The 16,457-nt window shown below is 38.7% G+C and overlaps 18 non-coding genes across 18 annotated transcripts; all 18 read right to left on the bottom strand.

Moving 5' to 3' along the window:
• Positions 1–1,654: 1,654 nt before the first annotated feature.
• On the bottom strand, positions 1,655–1,773 carry LOC141317881 (5S ribosomal RNA). The gene has a single exon (XR_012352232.1). It is a non-coding gene; the product is annotated as a 5S ribosomal RNA (ribosomal RNA).
• An 84-nt stretch (positions 1,774–1,857) lies between these two features.
• Positions 1,858–1,976, bottom strand: LOC141317457 (5S ribosomal RNA). Its single transcript, XR_012351835.1, has one exon. It is a non-coding gene; the product is annotated as a 5S ribosomal RNA (ribosomal RNA).
• Positions 1,977–2,777: 801 nt separating this feature from the next.
• Positions 2,778–2,896, bottom strand: LOC141314329 (5S ribosomal RNA). The gene has a single exon (XR_012350116.1). It is a non-coding gene; the product is annotated as a 5S ribosomal RNA (ribosomal RNA).
• An 84-nt stretch (positions 2,897–2,980) lies between these two features.
• LOC141319020 (5S ribosomal RNA) lies at positions 2,981–3,099 on the bottom strand. The gene has a single exon (XR_012353300.1). It is a non-coding gene; the product is annotated as a 5S ribosomal RNA (ribosomal RNA).
• An 84-nt stretch (positions 3,100–3,183) lies between these two features.
• Positions 3,184–3,302, bottom strand: LOC141317456 (5S ribosomal RNA). Its single transcript, XR_012351834.1, has one exon. It is a non-coding gene; the product is annotated as a 5S ribosomal RNA (ribosomal RNA).
• Positions 3,303–4,103: 801 nt separating this feature from the next.
• LOC141294381 (5S ribosomal RNA) lies at positions 4,104–4,222 on the bottom strand. The gene has a single exon (XR_012340939.1). It is a non-coding gene; the product is annotated as a 5S ribosomal RNA (ribosomal RNA).
• Positions 4,223–9,856: 5,634 nt separating this feature from the next.
• LOC141317455 (5S ribosomal RNA) lies at positions 9,857–9,975 on the bottom strand. Its single transcript, XR_012351833.1, has one exon. It is a non-coding gene; the product is annotated as a 5S ribosomal RNA (ribosomal RNA).
• An 84-nt stretch (positions 9,976–10,059) lies between these two features.
• Positions 10,060–10,178, bottom strand: LOC141317454 (5S ribosomal RNA). Its single transcript, XR_012351832.1, has one exon. It is a non-coding gene; the product is annotated as a 5S ribosomal RNA (ribosomal RNA).
• An 801-nt stretch (positions 10,179–10,979) lies between these two features.
• Positions 10,980–11,098, bottom strand: LOC141294370 (5S ribosomal RNA). The gene has a single exon (XR_012340938.1). It is a non-coding gene; the product is annotated as a 5S ribosomal RNA (ribosomal RNA).
• An 84-nt stretch (positions 11,099–11,182) lies between these two features.
• Positions 11,183–11,301, bottom strand: LOC141318455 (5S ribosomal RNA). Its single transcript, XR_012352771.1, has one exon. It is a non-coding gene; the product is annotated as a 5S ribosomal RNA (ribosomal RNA).
• Positions 11,302–12,102: 801 nt separating this feature from the next.
• On the bottom strand, positions 12,103–12,221 carry LOC141293451 (5S ribosomal RNA). Its single transcript, XR_012340756.1, has one exon. It is a non-coding gene; the product is annotated as a 5S ribosomal RNA (ribosomal RNA).
• An 84-nt stretch (positions 12,222–12,305) lies between these two features.
• On the bottom strand, positions 12,306–12,424 carry LOC141317766 (5S ribosomal RNA). Its single transcript, XR_012352125.1, has one exon. It is a non-coding gene; the product is annotated as a 5S ribosomal RNA (ribosomal RNA).
• An 801-nt stretch (positions 12,425–13,225) lies between these two features.
• Positions 13,226–13,344, bottom strand: LOC141292677 (5S ribosomal RNA). The gene has a single exon (XR_012340558.1). It is a non-coding gene; the product is annotated as a 5S ribosomal RNA (ribosomal RNA).
• Positions 13,345–13,428: 84 nt separating this feature from the next.
• Positions 13,429–13,547, bottom strand: LOC141318514 (5S ribosomal RNA). The gene has a single exon (XR_012352826.1). It is a non-coding gene; the product is annotated as a 5S ribosomal RNA (ribosomal RNA).
• Positions 13,548–14,348: 801 nt separating this feature from the next.
• Positions 14,349–14,467, bottom strand: LOC141293381 (5S ribosomal RNA). Its single transcript, XR_012340741.1, has one exon. It is a non-coding gene; the product is annotated as a 5S ribosomal RNA (ribosomal RNA).
• Positions 14,468–14,551: 84 nt separating this feature from the next.
• LOC141317765 (5S ribosomal RNA) lies at positions 14,552–14,670 on the bottom strand. Its single transcript, XR_012352124.1, has one exon. It is a non-coding gene; the product is annotated as a 5S ribosomal RNA (ribosomal RNA).
• An 801-nt stretch (positions 14,671–15,471) lies between these two features.
• Positions 15,472–15,591, bottom strand: LOC141317892 (5S ribosomal RNA). Its single transcript, XR_012352243.1, has one exon. It is a non-coding gene; the product is annotated as a 5S ribosomal RNA (ribosomal RNA).
• Positions 15,592–15,675: 84 nt separating this feature from the next.
• LOC141317764 (5S ribosomal RNA) lies at positions 15,676–15,794 on the bottom strand. Its single transcript, XR_012352123.1, has one exon. It is a non-coding gene; the product is annotated as a 5S ribosomal RNA (ribosomal RNA).
• Between the last annotated feature and the right edge of the window lie 663 nt (positions 15,795–16,457).

The following is a 16,457-nucleotide window of genomic DNA, read 5'->3' as shown; positions in this document are numbered from 1 at the left end:
GGGAGTTACACCCCAATTGATTAGTTTTTGACTGATTTCCTCATCTTCAATATAGCTGGGCAGACTCAAGAAAGACACCATTCTTTCTGTTGCACACAATTTCCTTATCTCACATTCTTGTCCGTTTATCATTATTCCATTCAACAGCAAATCACAGTCCATCTCACTTTCCATAGTCATTTCAAAATCATAATTATTTTTTCTTCTCAGTCCGATCAATTTTCCCATTCCAACTTTCTCTTCAACTGCTTTAATTATCATTAGTATTGTTATATTTTCTATATCTTTAACAGTCATTGTTAATGTTGCTTCTTTCTTGTATTCCCTCTGATACCTTGTTTGTTTGCTTAATTTCTGTATCATTTGTTGTCGTTGAGATAAAACATTTCTTTTTTCTCCAACTTCTTTCTCAATTCCAATACCTTCAGTTGATTGTAGATCTCCTTTCCGTTCTTGTCCAGTTGTTTTTCTTTCTTGTTTCCTCCTTGAAACCACCGTCGCCCACGTTTCATTATTGTTTTCTCCATGTCTTTCATTTATATTCCTTTCAGTTATGTCTGCAACAAATCCTGGTTCCGCATTTCCCATCTCATGTTGTTTTACCAGTCCGTGTTCTTTGTCCATTAAATCCATATTTTGGTTGTCTCAAACCCCAAACAGAAAGACCTGTTTGGGGTTAAAAAAAACCTTCCTCAAAAAAAAAAAAAACTCCTTCTAACTAAAAAACAAACAAAATAAATGTGAAAAAACACCCAGAAAAATGGTGAGCCTATCTCACCTACTGCACACTACAAACTGCCAACTCACTTCCTGTTTGCTCTCTAGCGCCTCAGGTGGGGGTATGGCCGTAAGCGAGGGCTGCTCCAAAAAGTGGGCTATTTAAAGATCAGCCTCCGTAAAAGCCAGCATATTATATAAATAGTGAAGAAAAGGCAAAAGCTTACAGCACCTGGTATTCCCAGGCGGTCTCCCATAAAAGTGTAACAATCGGCCTTATCAGCCGAGTTACAAGACTAAAATGGGGTCAGATTTAACTGTGAGAGATGACTAGTGGTTAAAAGAATGAGACATAAAAGAAAATTGGTTTAAATAGATTTGGTGTATTTACAAGGTTCACATAAAAGACTTTAAAACAACACGATAAAACTAGGTAAACTCTGTTAAAAGAATACAGTTCATTTGTCCATACCCTAAAAACAGGTAAACTCTGTTAAAAGAATACAGTTCATTTGTCCATACCCTAAAAACAGTCCAAGAACCCCAGTGTGTTGATAAGTCCAATGTGAGTGTCCACCAGTGTATATACAATCCACAGAAAGTGTAATCCAAAGTTTGCAGGTGGTGAATGGAAAGGTGAGCTCTAAAATTAGCAACTCCTCAATCCAACAGTTTGGTGACTGTCCTTTGTTTGTCATGCTGCTCTTTTATACAGTTGTACTTCCTGCTTCCTGTCATGTGTCTAGTCACATGACAGGCCAACCATCCATTTATTAAAGACACATACACTTAAAATGTTAAGAGTAATAAAATGGCCTAAAAAACATGTAAAACACTTAAAACTCTATAATACATTTAAATGATTGTAATAAATAGAGCGGTAAAACACGTCTTTCTAAAAGCCAGCATATTATATAAATAGTGAAGAAAAGGCAAAAGCTTACAGCACCTGGTATTCCCAGGCGGTCTCCCATCTAAGTACTAACCAGGCCCGACGCTGCTTAGCTTCCGAGATCAGACGAGATCGGGCGCTCTCAGCGCGGTATGGACATAAGCGAGGGCTGCTCTAAAAAGTGGGCTATTTAAAGATCAGCCTCCGTAAAAGCCAGCATATTATATAAATAGCGAAGAAAAGGCAAAAGCTTACAGCACCTGGTATTCCCAGGAGGTCTCCCATCCAAGTACTAACCAGGCCCGACGCTGCGTAGCTTCCGAGATCAGACGAGATCGGGCGCTCTCAGCGCGGTATGGCCATAAGCGAGGGCTGCTCCAAAAAGTGGGCTATTTAAAGATCAGCCTCCGTAAAAGCCAGCATATTATATAAATAGTGAAGAAAAGGCAAAAGCTTACAGCACCTGGTATTCCCAGGCGGTCTCCCATAAAAGTGTAACAATCGGCCTTATCAGCCGAGTTACAAGACTAAAATGGGGTCAGATTTAACTGTGAGAGATGACTAGTGGTTAAAAGAATGAGACATAAAAGAAAATTGGTTTAAATAGATTTGGTGTATTTACAAGGTTCACATAAAAGACTTTAAAACAACACGATAAAACTAGGTAAACTCTGTTAAAATAATACAGTTCATTTGTCCATACCCTAAAAACAGGTAAACTCTGTTAAAAGAATACAGTTCATTTGTCCATACCCTAAAAACAGTCCAAGAACCCCAGTGTGTTGATAAGTCCAATGTGAGTGTCCACCAGTGTATATACAATCCACAGAAAGTGTAATCCAAAGTTTGCAGGTGGTGAATGGAAAGGTGAGCTCTAAAATTAGCAACTCCTCAATCCAACAGTTTGGTGACTGTCCTTTGTTTGTCATGCTGCTCTCTTATACAGTTGTACTTCCTGCTTCCTGTCATGTGTCTAGTCACATGACAGGCCAACCATCCATTTATTAAAGACACATACACTTAAAATGTTAAGAGTAATAAAATGGCCTAAAAAACATGTAAAACACTTAAAACTCTATAATACATTTAAATGATTGTAATAAATAGAGCGGTAAAACACGTCTTTCTAAAAGCCAGCATATTATATAAATAGTGAAGAAAAGGCAAAAGCTTACAGCACCTGGTATTCCCAGGCGGTCTCCCACCCAAGTACTAACCAGGCCCGACGCTGCTTAGCTTCCGAGATCAGACGAGATCGGGCGCTCTCAGCGCGGTATGGCCATAAGTGAGGGCTGCTCCAAAAAGTGGGCTATTTAAAGATCAGCCTCCGTAAAAGCCAGCATATTATATAAATAGTGAAGAAAAGGCAAAAGCTTACAGCACCTGGTATTCCCAGGCTGTCTCCCATCCAAGTACTAACCAGGCCCGACGCTGCTTAGCTTCCGAGACCAGACGAGATCGGGCGCTCTCAGCGCGGTATGGCCATAAGCGAGGGCTGCTCCAAAAAGTGGGCTATTTAAAGATCAGCCTCCGTAAAAGCCAGCATATTATATAAATAGTGAAGAAAAGGCAAAAGCTTACAGCACCTGGTATTCCCAGGAGGTCTCCCATCCAAGTACTAACCAGGCCCGACGCTGCGTAGCTTCCGAGATCAGACGAGATCGGGCGCTCTCAGCGCGGTATGGCCATAAGCGAGGGCTGCTCCAAAAAGTGGGCTATTTAAAGATCAGCCTCCGTAAAAGCCAGCATATTATATAAATAGTGAATAAAAGGCAAAAGCTTACAGCACCTGGTATTCCCAGGCGGTCTCCCATAAAAGTGTAACAATCGGCCTTATCAGCCGAGTTACAAGACTAAAATGGGGTCAGATTTAACTGTGAGAGATGACTAGTGGTTAAAAGAATGAGACATAAAAGAAAATTGGTTTAAATAGATTTGGTGTATTTACAAGGTTCACATAAAAGACTTTAAAACAACACGATAAAACTAGGTAAACTCTGTTAAAAGAATACAGTTCATTTGTCCATACCCTAAAAACAGGTAAACTCTGTTAAAAGAATACAGTTCATTTGTCCATACCCTAAAAACAGTCCAAGAACCCCAGTGTGTTGATAAGTCCAATGTGAGTGTCCACCAGTGTATATACAATCCACAGAAAGTGTAATCCAAAGTTTGCAGGTGGTGAATGGAAAGGTGAGCTCTAAAATTAGCAACTCCTCAATCCAACAGTTTGGTGACTGTCCTTTGTTTGTCATGCTGCTCTCTTATACAGTTGTACTTCCTGCTTCCTGTCATGTGTCTAGTCACATGACAGGCCAACCATCCATTTATTAAAGACACATACACTTAAAATGTTAAGAGTAATAAAATGGCCTAAAAAACATGTAAAACACTTAAAACTCTATAATACATTTAAATGATTGTAATAAATAGAGCGGTAAAACACGTCTTTCTAAAAGCCAGCATATTATATAAATAGTGAAGAAAAGGCAAAAGCTTACAGCACCTGGTATTCCCAGGCGGTCTCCCACCCAAGTACTAACCAGGCCCGACGCTGCTTAGCTTCCGAGATCAGACGAGATCGGGCGCTCTCAGCGCGGTATGGCCATAAGCGAGGGCTGCTCCAAAAAGTGGGCTATTTAAAGATCAGCCTCCGTAAAAGCCAGCATATTATATAAATAGTGAAGAAAAGGCAAAAGCTTACAGCACCTGGTATTCCCAGGCGGTCTCCCATCCAAGTACTAACCAGGCCCGACGCTGCTTAGCTTCCGAGATCAGACGAGATCGGGCGCTCTTTTTTTTTTTTTTTTTTTATTATTATTATACAAGTTTAAAATTCATTACATGAATGAAATAAAAATGACAATTAAATTACATTTGAGCATATACAATTCATCATCCACAAAATACATCAAAATCAAAACATCAATTTTCTGGCATTTCAATCCCATTTCCTTTTAACACTTCCTCCACTTGTTTTGAAAATATTTTGTAAAACAGCATCTCTTTTTTTTCCATTTTAAAATAATTCCACAGTGTTAAAATGTACTCCTCAACCTTACATTTAAATAATCTCCACAGATCTAATACACACCCTTTACTCTTTCCTAAATTCCTCCTTTTCCATATAGCACTTTTCGCCAAAACCAATAACAACTCTATCACTTTTTTATTCTTGCATTTTTCCTTCACTCCCAAAATTAAAGTTTGATTCCAGTCACTCTCTTCTTTCCCATCCCTTAAACTCTTAATCATTTTCTTTAACATTTGAAAAAATGTTTCCAATTTTTCACAAAATAAAAACAAATGTAGAATACCTTCATCCTGTTTTTTACATATTTTACAAATGGCATCACTTTCCTTCCCCATTATACAAAGCCTCATTTCCGAAAAAATCACATTATGTCTGATAAAATAGTCTAGACACTCCAAATCTGTACTTCCAATCCCACTTCTTATATTCTTCCAAATATCATTCTCTTCAATTCCATTAAAATGTCTCAACCACATTTGATTTGCATTGGGTTTCTTAAAAATATATTTTTTAAGACATTGATAAAACATCCTTACATTACACAATCTCAAATCCACCATTTTGTCTTCCATTTTCATATACACATCAACTTTGCTTTCTGTTTCTTCTCTTTTTTTAATTTCTTCCAACCACTCTTTTGGTACTGCACTTTTAACTTCATCATATTGTTTTTCCAGACTAGCCACACTATATTCTTCTTTTTCTTCTTCCATAGCATCTATGATCACTTGTAACGGCAAAAATCCATCTTTAAATTCATACAACACATCTTTGACTTGCCTTATCCCTACTTCCCACCATTTCTTAAAAAATAAAACTTGTCCATTAAAAACAATGTTACTGTTCAAGAAAATAGGTTGATTGAGGACCGTTTTTCTCCCAAATGGCTTAAAATCAATCTCCTTGAGAAAAAACCCCCAAGCAACTAAAACCTCTTTATAAAAATTTGGTATCCCCTCCATCATCCAATTTTTGAGTTTCATCCATAAAATGTTATCATTTAAAAATACATTCCCACATTTTGCTAAAAAATGTTTCATTGTAATTTTCCAATCTCCCTTTTTATCCATGTCCAAATATTTTTTAACCACCTTCACTCTCATACTTTTCTTTTTTAATTCTATATCAACAAGTCCCAACCCTCCCTCTTCTGGCCTTCCAATGAGTGTGTGGTATGCTATTCTTGGGGGTTTTTTCTCCCATATAAAATCCATAATATATTCTTTTACTCTTTTTTCCACCCATTTTGGCATTGAAACCACTGATAAAATGTACCACATTTTGGTTAACATTAAAACGTTCGCTATTAAAACCTTCCCTTTCAAATTCAAAATTCTTTTTTGCCAAAAATTCAATCTGTTTTTCATTGCACCTATAACCTCTTCCCACATTCTGTCTGTTGCACTCTTCTCATCTTTACCTAGCGTTACTCCTAAAATCTTCATTTCTTGTACTTCTTTAAAACCCAGAACCTCTTTTAAATCAGACACTTCTCCAAATCTCATATAAACAGTTTTTTCCGCATTTACTTTTGCTCCTGTACCTTTACAAAACCTTGTCACCCTTTCCATTACATTTTCAACACTTTTATAATCTTCCACAATTAGTGTAGTGTCATCTGCATATTGAAATACTTTTGTTTCTTCTAGTCCCTCCTCAATTTTTATCCCTTTTATTTCTTTATCTTTTTGAATTAACATCCCTAGTGGTTCTGCTATCAGCGTATATAGCTGTGCTGATAATGGACATCCTTGTCTAATGGATCTTGTGACATTAAAAGGATTGGTTAAAAAGCCGTTACATTTTACTCTTGTCATTATATTTCTATATAAAATCCTTAACCACTCTTTAAAATTCTCCCCAAAACCAAAATGATCTAAAATCGAAAATAAAAACTCATGCTCCACTCTATCGAAAGCCTTCTCGAAGTCTAGGCTAATTATATATCCTTTCCTATTATTTTCCTTTAAAATACTCATTATGTCTCGTATACCACTTGTTGTATCCGCTATATCCCTCCCTGTCACCCCGTAGGCCTGGTTTGTCTCAATTATTTTTGGTAAGACATTCTTCAATCTACTTGATAAAATTTTAGCTAAAATCTTCAAATCTGCATTCAACATTGTAATCGGCCTATAATTCTTCAAACTCTTATTATCACCTTTTCTTTTATAAATCAACTTCATTAGTCCCATACTCATTCTTTGATCCAGCTCTTTTTTCTTAAATATTTCATCATACACTTCTTTTAAGATCTTACTTATTTCCTTCTTAAAAATCTTATAAAATTCATTCACTATTCCATCTATTCCCGGACTTTTGTTACTTTTTAGACTTTCTATCGCTTGTATTATCTCTTCTTCCTTTATTTCCTCGTCACAGTCTTTTTTGTCTTCTTCTTCTACTCTCGCTTTGATATGTTGCAGTAAGTAATTTTTGTTTTCCTCTTCTATACCTTCCTCTCTAAACAAGTCTTCATAAAAAATCCTTACTTCATTTAAGAGTAACTCTGTTCCTATTATGGACTCTTCATCTTTGTTTTTTAGTTCTTTTATTGTATCTGCCCTTCCCCTTCTTCTTTCTAGGTCAAAAAAAAATTTAGTACATTTTTCCCCTTCTATTGTGTATCTAGCTTTGCTCCTTAGTCTTGCCCCTTGACATTTTTCCTCTTCCATTTTCTTAAGCTTCTCTTCTAACTCTACTATTTTTTGAATATCCATTACCTTTTCCTTTGTTTCTTTTCTTAAACTTTCTCTAATTCCCTGTTCTTTAGCATTTTTGGCTTTTCTCATACCTTTACTAAATTCAATTGAATACTTCTTTATTTCATATTTTACATTTTCCCACCATATTCGTTTGTCTTCCCCATACATGCCATCCTTCTTTTCCTGTTCCATTAAATCATATATTCCCAATTTGTAATTCTCATCTTTTAAAATTCCAGAATTTAAAATCCACACCCCTGGTCCTTTATCCTCCTTGTTAAAATCTATTTTCCACCTTATCATCTTGTGATCACTAAAACTAGTGTCACTATAAACAATATCATCAATAAAATAATCTATATCCCTTGTACTTAAAATAAAATCAATTCTCGTTTGATTCAAAAAGTTACCAACCAAGCTCCTTCTAGTAAATTCTTTTTTGTTTTCATGTCTCTCCCTCCACACATCAGTCATGTTTCTTTCTTCCATTAAAGATACCAGCTCTTTTCTTCCCATGTCTGTTCTAAAAACCATTCCCTCCGCTATATCTCTTTTACTAAACACAGTGTTAAAATCTCCTACAATTATTACTGACTTCCATTTATCTATTATTCCTCTAATGTTTTCAAAAAACTCCCTTTTTTCTTTCTCTTCTGTTGGCGCATGAACATTCATTAAAATAAACTCTTTTTCCCCGTGACTTATTTCAACAGCATTACATTTTCCTTTTCCATCATTATATATTTCTTTCACTTTGCAGTCAATATCATTTCTTATTAAAATCGCCACTCCACTTCCTAACTTTACATCTCCATTACTATAAAACATTTCACCATTCCACATCTTTTTGACATTGTCAATTACCTCCTTTTTCCAGTTCGTTTCCTGAAATACAATAATGTCTTCTTTCTTGCATAGTTCTAGAGTATTTTTCAGTTTGTTCATATTCATTAATCCTCTTGCATTCCAGCATACAAAATTTAAAACCATACTGTACAAAAATAAATAATTAAAAACAGTCATTCTTGATTATCTTCTCCATCTTCCCCACTCAACACCTCAATTTTATTCTCTGAATACTTAAGTCTTTTCCTTTTTGCCATTTCCAAATTAGGTATTACCTTCAGTTGTTTTCTCCGTGGCATTATTCCCAGTCCTCTGTCCTTTTGGTTCTTTATTCCTTCCTCTCCTGTCAGTTCTACTACAATCAGTTCTCCTCCCCTTGATAGTGTTTCTTCCGCTGATTTCTCTTCCTCCATTCTTTCCTCCTGATCTTCTACTTCCTGTTGCTCTTCTTTTTCTTGTTCTTTACTAGTCCCATGTCCCTCTCTTCCAGTTATCTCGTACTGCTCTTCCTCTTCGTTTGTTTCTTGGGTTTCTGTAGTGTTGTTATGCATCTGCCCGTTCATTTGTTGCTCCTCCTCTTCCTCGTTGTTCTGCATCCAGCATTCACATTTGTTTAGCGTTTTAAAACAGTCTGGACACTTCACTGCATTGCATTCCCGTGCAAAATGACCATGCTCCTCACATTTGCGACACTTAAAGTCTGGACAATCCTTCAGGAAATGCTCCGGGCTCATACACAACCGGCAGGTTTTAACCTGCTTATTGTGTATCACCCGAAAATGCTGAGTTCCTTCTGCTGTCTCAAACCGCGTACTGTATGGGAGCGACGCCACCTCTCTTGAGAATTTAGCTTTGATGAACCTTGTTCCATCTTCAATATCCGTACCTGGATAACATCTCCTCTTCATACTTGAGACAGGGATAACTCCCCACCCCTCCAGTTTCGTTATGATGTCGTCGTCACTCAGATAGACGGGTATATGCATAAATGACACCACATACTCCCTGTCTTCCAACTTCCTCACTTCACAAATGTGTCCATTGATATCCAGTCCATTTAACAGTTCATCACAACATTCCTCAGATTCCATTGTTACCTCATATTGTTTCTGTTGTTTCGGGCGCACCGCCAAAATTCCCTTCACACCGATTTTCTTCGTTATTGCTTTAATGATACTCTCTGCATTGCCATCTCTTGTTTCACTCACATCAATAGTTATTGTTGCCTCTTTCCTGTATAGCCTCTTTGTGCTGCTTATGATCCTTTCTCGTTGTCCTAATTCAGTCCTTTGTTCTTTTGCCATCTCTATCTCTGCCGCCATTTCCTTGTTGCTGCCGTGTAGTCCGTCCGAATCACTCATACTTGCGAAAAAACAACAAACACAAACCACTTCCCAGACAGCACACGGCTGCTGGTTAGTGGTTTAAAACAAAAAAACTTACTAACACAAACCAAAACTTATTTTCACTCACACTAACCAAATAAATCGAGAAGGTAAGAGTATCTCTCTTTCCAAACTGCAGTCACACACTTCCTGGTTTGCTCTAGGGCGCTCTCAGCGCGGTATGGCCATAAGCGAGGGCTGCTCCAAAAAGTGGGCTATTTAAAGATCAGCCTCCGTAAAAGCCAGCATATTATATAAATAGTGAAGAAAAGGCAAAAGCTTACAGCACCTGGTATTCCCAGGAGGTCTCCCATCCAAGTACTAACCAGGCCCGACGCTGCGTAGCTTCCGAGATCAGACGAGATCGGGCGCTCTCAGCGCGGTATGGCCATAAGCGAGGGCTGCTCCAAAAAGTGGGCTATTTAAAGATCAGCCTCCGTAAAAGCCAGCATATTATATAAATAGTGAAGAAAAGGCAAAAGCTTACAGCACCTGGTATTCCCAGGAGGTCTCCCATCCAAGTACTAACCAGGCCCGACGCTGCGTAGCTTCCGAGATCAGACGAGATCGGGCGCTCTCAGCGCGGTATGGCCATAAGCGAGGGCTGCTCCAAAAAGTGGGCTATTTAAAGATCAGCCTCCGTAAAAGCCAGCATATTATATAAATAGTGAAGAAAAGGCAAAAGCTTACAGCACCTGGTATTCCCAGGCGGTCTCCCATAAAAGTGTAACAATCGGCCTTATCAGCCGAGTTACAAGACTAAAATGGGGTCAGATTTAACTGTGAGAGATGACTAGTGGTTAAAAGAATGAGACATAAAAGAAAATTGGTTTAAATAGATTTGGTGTATTTACAAGGTTCACATAAAAGACTTTAAAACAACACGATAAAACTAGGTAAACTCTGTTAAAAGAATACAGTTCATTTGTCCATACCCTAAAAACAGGTAAACTCTGTTAAAAGAATACAGTTCATTTGTCCATACCCTAAAAACAGTCCAAGAATCCCAGTGTGTTGATAAGTCCAATGTGAGTGTCCACCAGTGTATATACAATCCACAGAAAGTGTAATCCAAAGTTTGCAGGTGGTGAATGGAAAGGTGAGCTCTAAAATTAGCAACTCCTCAATCCAACAGTTTGGTGACTGTCCTTTGTTTGTCATGCTGCTCTCTTATACAGTTGTACTTCCTGCTTCCTGTCATGTGTCTAGTCACATGACAGGCCAACCATCCATTTATTAAAGACACATACACTTAAAATGTTAAGAGTAATAAAATGGCCTAAAAAACATGTAAAACACTTAAAACTCTATAATACATTTAAATGATTGTAATAAATAGAGCGGTAAAACACGTCTTTCTAAAAGCCAGCATATTATATAAATAGTGAAGAAAAGGCAAAAGCTTACAGCACCTGGTATTCCCAGGCGGTCTCCCACCCAAGTACTAACCAGGCCCGACGCTGCTTAGCTTCCGAGATCAGACGAGATCGGGCGCTCTCAGCGCGGTATGGCCATAAGCGAGGGCTGCTCCAAAAAGTGGGCTATTTAAAGATCAGCCTCCGTAAAAGCCAGCATATTATATAAATAGTGAAGAAAAGGCAAAAGCTTACAGCAGCTGGTATTCCCAGGCGGTCTCCCATCCAAGTACTAACCAGGCCCGACGCTGCTTAGCTTCCGAGATCAGACGAGATCGGGCGCTCTCAGCGCGGTATGGCCATAAGCGAGGGCTGCTCCAAAAAGTGGGCTATTTAAAGATCAGCCTCCGTAAAAGCCAGCATATTATATAAATAGTGAAGAAAAGGCAAAAGCTTACAGCACCTGGTATTCCCAGGCGGTCTCCCATAAAAGTGTAACAATCGGCCTTATCAGCCGAGTTACAAGACTAAAATGGGGTCAGATTTAACTGTGAGAGATGACTAGTGGTTAAAAGAATGAGACATAAAATAAAATTGGTTTAAATAGATTTGGTGTATTTACAAGGTTCACATAAAAGACTTTAAAACAACATGATAAAACTAGGTAAACTCTGTTAAAAGAATACAGTTCATTTGTCCATACCCTAAAAACAGGTAAACTCTGTTAAAAGAATACAGTTCATTTGTCCATACCCTAAAAACAGTCCAAGAACCCCAGTGTGTTGATAAGTCCAATGTGAGTGTCCACCAGTGTATATACAATCCACAGAAAGTGTAATCCAAAATTTGCAGGTGGTGAATGGAAAGGTGAGCTCTAAAATTAGCAACTCCTCAATCCAACAGTTTGGTGACTGTCCTTTGTTTGTCATGCTGCTCTCTTATACAGTTGTACTTCCTGCTTCCTGTCATGTGTCTAGTCACATGACAGGCCAACCATCCATTTATTAAAGACACATACACTTAAAATGTTAAGAGTAATAAAATGGCCTAAAAAACATGTAAAACACTTAAAACTCTATAATACATTTAAATGATTGTAATAAATAGAGCGGTAAAACACGTCTTTCTAAAAGCCAGCATATTATATAAATAGTGAAGAAAAGGCAAAAGCTTACAGCACCTGGTATTCCCAGGCGGTCTCCCATCCAAGTACTAACCAGGCCCTACGCTGCTTAGCTTCCGAGATCAGACGAGATCGGGCGCTCTCAGCGCGGTATGGCCATAAGCGAGGGCTGCTCCAAAAAGTGGGCTATTTAAAGATCAGCCTCCGTAAAAGCCAGCATATTATATAAATAGTGAAGAAAAGGCAAAAGCTTACAGCACCTGGTATTCCCAGGCGGTCTCCCATCCAAGTACTAACCAGGCCCGACGCTGCGTAGCTTCCGAGATCAGACGAGATCGGGCGCTCTCAGCGCGGTATGGCCATAAGCGAGGGCTGCTCCAAAAAGTGGGCTATTTAAAGATCAGCCTCCGTAAAAGCCAGCATATTATATAAATAGTGAAGAAAAGGCAAAAGCTTACAGCACCTGGTATTCCCAGGCGGTCTCCCATAAAAGTGTAACAATCGGCCTTATCAGCCGAGTTACAAGACTAAAATGGGGTCAGATTTAACTGTGAGAGATGACTAGTGGTTAAAAGAATGAGACATAAAAGAAAATTGGTTTAAATAGATTTGGTGTATTTACAAGGTTCACATAAAAGACTTTAAAACAACACGATAAAACTAGGTAAACTCTGTTAAAAGAATACAGTTCATTTGTCCATACCCTAAAAACAGGTAAACTCTGTTAAAAGAATACAGTTCATTTGTCCATACCCTAAAAACAGTCCAAGAACCCCAGTGTGTTGATAAGTCCAATGTGAGTGTCCACCAGTGTATATACAATCCACAGAAAGTGTAATCCAAAGTTTGCAGGTGGTGAATGGAAAGGTGAGCTCTAAAATTATCAACTCCTCAATCCAACAGTTTGGTGACTGTCCTTTGTTTGTCATGCTGCTCTCTTATACAGTTGTACTTCCTGCTTCCTGTCATGTGTCTAGTCACATGACAGGCCAACCATCCATTTATTAAAGACACATACACTTAAAATGTTAAGAGTAATAAAATGGCCTAAAAAACATGTAAAACACTTAAAACTCTATAATACATTTAAATGATTGTAATAAATAGAGCGGTAAAACACGTCTTTCTAAAAGCCAGCATATTATATAAATAGTGAAGAAAAGGCAAAAGCTTACAGCACCTGGTATTCCCAGGCGGTCTCCCATCCAAGTACTAACCAGGCCCGACGCTGCTTAGCTTCCGAGATCAGACGAGATCGGGCGCTCTCAGCGCGGTATGGCCATAAGCGAGGGCTGCTCCAAAAAGTGGGCTATTTAAAGATCAGCCTCCGTAAAAGCCAGCATATTATATAAATAGTGAAGAAAAGGCAAAAGCTTACAGCACCTGGTATTCCCAGGAGGTCTCCCATCCAAGTACAAACCAGGCCCGACGCTGCGTAGCTTCCGAGATCAGACGAGATCGGGCGCTCTCAGCGCGGTATGGCCATAAGCGAGGGCTGCTCCAAAAAGTGGGCTATTTAAAGATCAGCCTCCGTAAAAGCCAGCATATTATATAAATAGTGAAGAAAAGGCAAAAGCTTACAGCACCTGGTATTCCCAGGCGGTCTCCCATAAAAGTGTAACAATCGGCCTTATCAGCCGAGTTACAAGACTAAAATGGGGTCAGATTTAACTGTGAGAGATGACTAGTGGTTAAAAGAATGAGACATAAAATAAAATTGGTTTAAATAGATTTGGTGTATTTACAAGGTTCACATAAAAGACTTTAAAACAACATGATAAAACTAGGTAAACTCTGTTAAAAGAATACAGTTCATTTGTCCATACCCTAAAAACAGGTAAACTCTGTTAAAAGAATACAGTTCATTTGTCCATACCCTAAAAACAGTCCAAGAACCCCAGTGTGTTGATAAGTCCAATGTGAGTGTCCACCAGTGTATATACAATCCACAGAAAGTGTAATCCAAAATTTGCAGGTGGTGAATGGAAAGGTGAGCTCTAAAATTAGCAACTCCTCAATCCAACAGTTTGGTGACTGTCCTTTGTTTGTCATGCTGCTCTCTTATACAGTTGTACTTCCTGCTTCCTGTCATGTGTCTAGTCACATGACAGGCCAACCATCCATTTATTAAAGACACATACACTTAAAATGTTAAGAGTAATAAAATGGCCTAAAAAACATGTAAAACACTTAAAACTCTATAATACATTTAAATGATTGTAATAAATAGAGCGGTAAAACACGTCTTTCTAAAAGCCAGCATATTATATAAATAGTGAAGAAAAGGCAAAAGCTTACAGCACCTGGTATTCCCAGGCGGTCTCCCATCCAAGTACTAACCAGGCCCTACGCTGCTTAGCTTCCGAGATCAGACGAGATCGGGCGCTCTCAGCGCGGTATGGCCATAAGCGAGGGCTGCTCCAAAAAGTGGGCTATTTAAAGATCAGCCTCCGTAAAAGCCAGCATATTATATAAATAGTGAAGAAAAGGCAAAAGCTTACAGCACCTGGTATTCCCAGGCGGTCTCCCATCCAAGTACTAACCAGGCCCGACGCTGCGTAGCTTCCGAGATCAGACGAGATCGGGCGCTCTCAGCGCGGTATGGCCATAAGCGAGGGCTGCTCCAAAAAGTGGGCTATTTAAAGATCAGCCTCCGTAAAAGCCAGCATATTATATAAATAGTGAAGAAAAGGCAAAAGCTTACAGCACCTGGTATTCCCAGGCGGTCTCCCATAAAAGTGTAACAATCGGCCTCATCAGCCGAGTTACAAGACTAAAATGGGGTCAGATTTAACTGTGAGAGATGACTAGTGGTTAAAAGAATGAGACATAAAATAAAATTGGTTTAAATAGATTTGGTGTATTTACAAGGTTCACATAAAAGACTTTAAAACAACATGATAAAACTAGGTAAACTCTGTTAAAAGAATACAGTTCATTTGTCCATACCCTAAAAACAGGTAAACTCTGTTAAAAGAATACAGTTCATTTGTCCATACCCTAAAAACAGTCCAAGAACCCCAGTGTGTTGATAAGTCCAATGTGAGTGTCCACCAGTGTATATACAATCCACAGAAAGTGTAATCCAAAATTTGCAGGTGGTGAATGGAAAGGTGAGCTCTAAAATTAGCAACTCCTCAATCCAACAGTTTGGTGACTGTCCTTTGTTTGTCATGCTGCTCTCTTATACAGTTGTACTTCCTGCTTCCTGTCATGTGTCTAGTCACATGACAGGCCAACCATCCATTTATTAAAGACACATACACTTAAAATGTTAAGAGTAATAAAATGGCCTTAAAAACATGTAAAACACTTAAAACTCTATAATACATTTAAATGATTGTAATAAATAGAGCGGTAAAACACGTCTTTCTAAAAGCCAGCATATTATATAAATAGTGAAGAAAAGGCAAAAGCTTACAGCACCTGGTATTCCCAGGCGGTCTCCCATCCAAGTACTAACCAGGCCCGACGCTGCTTAGCTTTCCGAGATCAGACGAGATCGGGCGCTCTCAGCGAGGTATGGCCATAAGCGAGAGCTGCTCCAAAAAGTGGGCTATTTAAAGATCAGCCTCCGTAAAAGCCAGCATATTATATAAATAGTGAAGAAAAGGCAAAAGCTTACAGCACCTGGTATTCCCAGGCGGTCTCCCATCCAAGTACTAACCAGGCCCGACGCTGCGTAGCTTCCGAGATCAGACGAGATCGGGCGCTCTCAGCGCGGTATGGCCATAAGCGAGGGCTGCTCCAAAAAGTGGGCTATTTAAAGATCAGCCTCCGTAAAAGCCAGCATATTATATAAATAGTGAAGAAAAGGCAAAAGCTTACAGCACCTGGTATTCCCAGGCGGTCTCCCATAAAAGTGTAACAATCGGCCTTATCAGCCGAGTTACAAGACTAAAATGGGGTCAGATTTAACTGTGAGAGATGACTAGTGGTTAAAAGAATGAGACATAAAATAAAATTGGTTTAAATAGATTTGGTGTATTTACAAGGTTCACATAAAAGACTTTAAAACAACACGATAAAACTAGGTAAACTCTGTTAAAAGAATACAGTTCATTTGTCCATACCCTAAAAACAGGTAAACTCTGTTAAAAGAATACAGTTCATTTGTCCATACCCTAAAAACAGTCCAAGAACCCCAGTGTGTTGATAAGTCCAATGTGAGTGTCCACCAGTGTATATACAATCCACAGAAAGTGTAATCCAAAGTTTGCAGGTGGTGAATGGAAAGGTGAGCTCTAAAATTAGCAACTCCTCAATCCAACAGTTTGGTGACTGTCCTTTGTTTGTCATGCTGCTCTCTTATACAGTTGTACTTCCTGCTTCCTGTCATGTGTCTAGTCACATGACAGGCCAACCATCCATTTATTAAAGACACATACACTTAAAATGTT

The sequence above is a fragment of the Garra rufa genome, chromosome 1, assembly GCF_049309525.1.
Source record: "Garra rufa chromosome 1, GarRuf1.0, whole genome shotgun sequence".
Lineage (NCBI taxonomy): Eukaryota > Metazoa > Chordata > Actinopteri > Cypriniformes > Cyprinidae > Garra > Garra rufa.
Note: the sequence above shows the minus strand (reverse complement) of the source record. Positions and strands in the feature narration are given on the sequence as shown.